The sequence below is a fragment of the Salarias fasciatus genome, chromosome 7 (genome assembly GCF_902148845.1).
Source record: "Salarias fasciatus chromosome 7, fSalaFa1.1, whole genome shotgun sequence".
Classification (NCBI taxonomy): Eukaryota; Metazoa; Chordata; class Actinopteri; order Blenniiformes; family Blenniidae; genus Salarias; species Salarias fasciatus.
The window spans coordinates 26,669,810-26,676,329 of record NC_043751.1 but is presented as its reverse complement, the minus strand read 5'-3'; positions in this window follow the sequence as shown (position 1 = coordinate 26,676,329).

Sequence of the window (6,520 nt, the reverse complement as noted above, 5' to 3'; positions counted from 1 at the left end):
GCGCAGAAAGGTGCCGCTGTCGGGTTAATGTTGTTATAAACTAACTAATGGCGAGGGTTGAAAGGTGACTCCACATTACGCGCTGATGGAGAAAAAAAAAATGAGTGGAGTTTTTTTTTTATTAGATAAAAATAAATCAGCATTTAATCTGTGATTGTTTGATGAGTGCAGGTGATGATCGATACTGCTCAGTCCGACCTTCCAGCACATCGCAGCATCTTGTCTTTTTTGTTTTTTGCGCATCTTGAATGGAATTCTTCAAATTGCTGGATATTCTCTGATGAACTTGTGTTTCACACATGAGGACAGCGATGCCAGGTGTCGGTGCATGACAGCGTCCAGTTTCCCCCAAAAATCTGTGAAATAAACCCCACAGTTCACATCTTTTTTTTTCTCTCTCTCTTTTTAAATTTAAGTTGCGTCTTTTGCAGATTCTCCAACATTTAACGATCCTGTTTTAGATATCATTACCCCCCCCCCCCACTCCACCACTGTCACCTGTACAGTGGCACAGCCACTTTCAAAGCCACCCTCACCCCCTGCCCCCCCCCCCCCTCCTCTTCCTCCTGTTTCCAAATGCTCTCCTTTGAAGCGATGATGCCCCATCTGTCATATGTGAGCAAAGAGAGACCATGCTCTGCTCTTCTCAATTACTGAATTCTCCTCATGCCAGCTCCGGTGGGACAGGAGGAGGAGCAGGTGGGTGGCAGTCAGTACGATCAATCAACATGAAATATTCAGCTTTGAATATACACATCATTTACTGATGCTGCTGCTGCCCTTGTTAGAAAACACCCCTCTCTCTCTCTCTCTCTCTCTCTCTCACACACACACACACACCTTTAAAACAATAAGTTGTTCTGTGTGGGACCATGTGTGAGCTGTGACACAGTTCCAGATGAAAAAACTGGAAAAAAAAAAAAAAAAATTGGGCCATTGAATGTTGAGGCGACACCAGCTTTTTTTAAATGTTAAATTATGGCCTGTATCTGTGATTATTACCGTCATAATTGAGAGGAAATGAAGGGAAGGGGAGGGCGAGCGGATGAAACTGTATTAAACGCAGCGCCACAGCCGTTTTCTCATTATGCTGCAGTAAATTCATACAGCTTACATGACAAAGCTCTGCTTGGCAACTTTCTCCCCTGATAGAAGCACTTGTTTGAACATGAGGCACATGATTTGAATATCTGTAATCCACACTGAAATCAACAGGCCAGATGAACTTTTTGGCACCCTCTTACCAACACACTGAGCGGGATTTTCTGCCCCCAAAAATGCCTAAGCTATTTAGTCTTAGGCTTTAAAAAAAAAAAAACACTTGAAAGGGAAACAAAAGAAAAGCCAAAAGTTATTTGGTTTGTGTCGCTCAGTGCGACTCCAGAAATCCTGCAACTTTTGAAATTGTATCAAGACAAAAACACGGAATCTTTCCAATCGTTCAAACTCTTCAGGAAACTTTTAATCTCATAAGTGTCTGGCTTGTGATAATAATATCTCTGTGATGTTGCCTCATGAAATTTGCCCGAGTACCATGGCCCTAAGTATTTGAGCTATGAGGCAATACAGTGAAAAGCATAGCCCCCTCGTATGAGAACACAACAGTGAATAATTAATAACCTTGCTCCCAATTCCAGGAAAACAATAGCATATTGTAGGAACACTGCACTAATTTAACTAGAGGAGGGAGAAAAGAAAGGAAAAAAAAAAAAGGCAGCCGACAACTTCAACAAAATGTGGAATGCGTCGCCATTGTTATAACGCATGTCTGCGTGAGTTTTTGGTCTAGTTCTTCTCGCCACTGTTGCTTTTGCACACGCTCTGTGCTGGATGTGTACGTAATATAGTGTTGCACGCCGCCGTATAGCGTTGTAGTGTGATGTTGTTTGCCTTTGAGATTAATCAGAACCCATTAAATACCCCTCTCTCACCTGCTGGCAGCATGTGAGGTGGAAGTGCACATGCAGGAAGCTATTTTCCACAGGCCTCCTCTCTTGGCTGTCAGCTCCCATTAAGGGGGAAGGTGTCATATCTGTAACACAGCTGAGTGCAGATGGCAGAGTGGAGGGGATGGCTCACCGATTTAAACAATGATTAATGAACAGAGATGGAAAACAAATTACATTGGACTATTGGAGGCAGGGAATTGTTTTTATGAAAATGTTAATTGTGTCTGCCAGGCTGATACCAGGAGTGGGGGAAGGGTGGAGTGAGGGCAAGGCAGCGAGGCAACCGAGGGGCTACTGATAGGACGTCTACTACTCCCCTGGCTCAGATTATCGGCGTGTCTCAGCATGCTCTGTTTAATACCGCACCTTGGCTTTAAGACCTCTAATGTGCCATAACTTTCAAGGTTTGGCTTTTTATGATGAACCCCATGAAGAATTGTCGCCCACCACTGCACCAATTAGCGTTATCTCTAATAATAAGTGGTTGTAAGTGACGAGAGAAGGCGCCCTGTTCTAGTTGTAATTATTGCAGGCGGGTGCAGCTGCACTACTTAGGGAGATGATGATAATTATTTTTCTTTTTTTTTTTTTTTTTTTTTCATTGCGGGTTGATTATTTAAGAGCATCATACACTCATCAGAGTAATCAGGAGAGAGTGATTAGTGAAAATCCACGAGGCTAACAGCTGCCACATTAAACACTTGCCTCTGTTGCCAACACACAGAGGCAGAGCCCTTCCACAGGACAGAGACGAGCGAAAGCACTTCACCTTCAACTCCGGGACCACATGTGTTTGTTAGAAAGTCAAGGCTCAGGGCACACGGAGAATTACAGTAAACAGAGCTCCCCATGAAAAGGCACGTTGTTGTATACCAAGGTTGATCTTCAATGCCTCAGTTCACAAATACAAGAGCGCACTGAAGGGGAGGAAAAGTTTGATAAGGCGTTTTTGGGAGTGTGGGAAAAAGATAGTTGCAGGATGGCATTCGTGCTCTCCCCTGAAACTCTTCCTGATCGCTTGAAAAAAGAAAGAAAGCAGAAAAAAAAAAAAGCAAAGCAATCTTTGAATTGCAACTTTTCGCCGAGGCTTCTGGAGCCAGTGTCCACTGCGACGGGCGGCCCGGGAGCCGGTCTCCGCCGGAGAACGCTCGCCACGGCCGTGTCCGGTGTTCACGCTGCGCCGCTCGCCGCTGTGCGAGGCCTGCTAAACTAAGGGCTAATTCTCTTAGCCCAGATGTTGCCTGAGCACAGTCCTGGGATCCCACTGGGTTGATGAGCTCAATCAGTGAAATGATGAAAAGATGATTTTGTCCCTGTAATTACAGTGTGTAAACTACTTAGCTAGGATTGCAAAGGAAGTCATTTTCTAATTACGCTGGTACCCCGTTGTCTAATGGTGGATGTTTTGTTGTTTTAGAGAGCGTGTGTGAGAGGGAGAGAGAGAGAGAGAGAGAGAGCGAGTGTGTGTGAGTGTAGGATTATATCGCATGTGTGTGAGATAGATGGACTGATAGAGAGAAAGAAGGAGAGAGAGAGAGAGGAACTTCACGAGGGGTCTGTGCTCTTCTGCGGCGGCTGAAAAAAGACCATCACAAGAGCAAGATGGCTGCCAAATGAGAGTTCATTGAATTATCAGCCCAGTTAATGTGCCTTGGATTATGCTCTTTGTTTGTCAGTTTTTTCCTGTGGATGCCATAGCTTAATGAGATACTGTAAGTGGCATTACCAGACTCCTGCTGTGATTTTGTGATGACTCGTTTAATGACTTTTGTTTTAGTGCCTTCAAGTGCTTTTGCAAACTGAAAGTAGACACGTCTACTCCTTCCTCCGTTCCTTCCACGCGCAAATATTGGGTGACGGGAAAGACGAATGTGACGTCAAAACAAAGGCACCCGTTCACAGGCGGGAGCGCCGGCAACTCAAGCGACAGGAGTAAATCCTGCGTTTCGTTCACCGGCGGAAGTTGAGCACTTATCAAGAGAGTGTGTCGCAGAGCGAGGAAGCTCATTTCTTTGAGATCCATGTGAGTTATGTTGGAGCTGGCCGCCGTCACGCAGGGCCCAACCATCTGATGCAGCCTACACCATGTGGATAGGCTTCTCTTGTGCAAGGCATCCCCTACGCACCCCACACTGTTAACACACCCCGTCGTACGCCAAAGCTTTGTTCGTGTCCAGAAAGAACAGGTGGTCTGTGCAAACAAGAGCAACTGTTTACACATTAGTGATTTAAAATACATTCTATATGCACGTGCCTGTGTTTGTCTGTGTGCTCGTGCGTGTGTGTGTGTGTGTGTGTCTGTGTGTGAGAGGGAGGCAGACAGCATGTGAGAGTGGGTGTCTCTGCATGCGCATGAGGAGAAAGAGTTAAGTTTCCTAATAAGTGTGTGAGAGTGCCCGAGAACGGCAGCGAGACCCCGTGAAGGCAGGGTTTATATTTACCCACACACACTTGCAACACGGTCGTGTCGCTTTATGTTTTCCCATCATACGTGAAGCCAGTTTCACACGTCTGGCGGGGGACGTGAACTCTTCAGATTTAGCTGCGTCGATGTGTAATAGTGAAAATTTCCACCAACTGACACAGGTACAAACCCAGCTGGTGGCTGCTGAGCAGACCCGCGCCTCTCAGTATGACTTGCAGTTGCCGTACGTCACGGCTTTTTAAATATGTTGCTGTCTGAAGTTTTTATTCCTCTGCCTCGCGTCCAATTCCGCTAATCTGCATTAAGACAAAACGAAATTAATCGAAAGCCTCCGTCCAGCCGAACGCGGCGAAAGAGCTGACTCTCAAATAACCGCACATCACGCTGCGTCACATGCACGCCAGATTTATTCTCACAGGGCACAAGCCAGATTTTTGATAGTTGGTAAAGAAGGAGTGGCATAGATTTACTGCGCCCACAACAAATGTGTATGTATTCCTTTATGAGTTCTTTAGCTATTACTCACAAGGAGCTAGTTTGTCAGTGCTGTGTGTGCTCTTTCTGTGCTCTGTACTCCCGCAGTAATGAATGGTGCTGGTTAGACTATTCTGTCTCCGTCAGGCTTTTGGGGGGCCTACGGAGGAGCTCCTATAGGGTTTCATTAATCTGACTGTCAGAAAGTATATGGGTGCTATCTTTTGTCCAGGTCAGGGTGGGCAGCCGTGTTACCGCTGCCCTCTTCCCGGCTTCTCGCTCTTCATCCGGGGACCGGCCGGTCCTCAGGAGGCTCGGCGAGCCGAGCCGGTGGGTGGGCCCGTGGGCGAAGTGAGATACAGGGGGCATAAAACATGGCACGGGGTGTTTACTGTCCACACATAAGCCGGGCTCTGTGATAATGAATAAAACAGTTGTCTTTTCCGCAGCCTGGGAAGTCAGGGCATCTCAGGAATTCTGAAAGTCATCATTTGCTGCATAATTTTTTTTTAAGTAGGCGAAACCACATCGAAAGGAATCTGGATTATCAACACATATGTTCGACATCAGACTCTACTGCAGAGCTTTGTGACGAAAATAACTGTTAACTGGAAGCTCAGATAAATCTGGCAGTAATTTTTGTCTGTGAAATGTTTTTAAATGCTTCAGAAAGTTTTCTTCTCACTAATACATAAACCGCTCCCCCAAAAAAATGTTACAAAGCAAATGATCAATCAAAACCTAAAGTGAGTATTGTTGATTATATTTTTTCTCAATAAACTATTTAATACGTTAATGCTTGCTTCTCTTTTCTGTATCAAACTGCAGTGAATCACACAATGGCATTTTCACAGATCTGACTGCACCAATGACAAATCTATATGAAAACAAATCATTGAAGTTTCTTCTTATGTAGCCCACACACACACACACACACACACACACACACAAACACACACACACACACTCAGCTCCTCTGCACCACAAATTCATAAACAAATCCAGGATATTGGGTTCAGACATCCGAATAGTACGAAAGGATAGAAACAAAGAAATTGCAATCAATGACAATGTATTTGTTATTCAGGATTTTTGATGAAGTTAAATAGTCAGACATTATTTTTCCTCATCATCTGAGTGTTTTCACACATTACCATTGTATTCTTACTCTGCATAATACAAAAGAGAATCACTGTTATCAGTCATCTCGATCAACAGATGATCAACTTTCAGGCTTCCTTTTGCATTTTTTCATTTACGCGTGCTTATAGATAATCTTTATTTCAGATTGCATTAGAGAGTTCTGTGTTGCTGTTGGTTGAAGGCTGATGCAGCTATTTGCGGTGCATTCATTGCAGTTTTTAGATGAACAATCCACATAAATTATTAATGATTTTTTAACTGCTGTTAAAAAGAAAAATGAAATATGCACTTCTGATCTATAAAATTCATTATGTGTTTCATTCCATGGCCACCTCTCCATGCATTTACAATACTGTACATCCATCCTGGCTGCCAATATACAATGAAGTAAAAAAGATTAAATCCACAGTCTCGCAGGTTAGCTCCTTTACCTGACAGCGCTGAAAACAAATGTGACAGTGTTTGATATTTCCGATCGAAAACCATCCCGAATGCGAGACTGCGGCGCCGGGTTTAATGTGTATGTTCA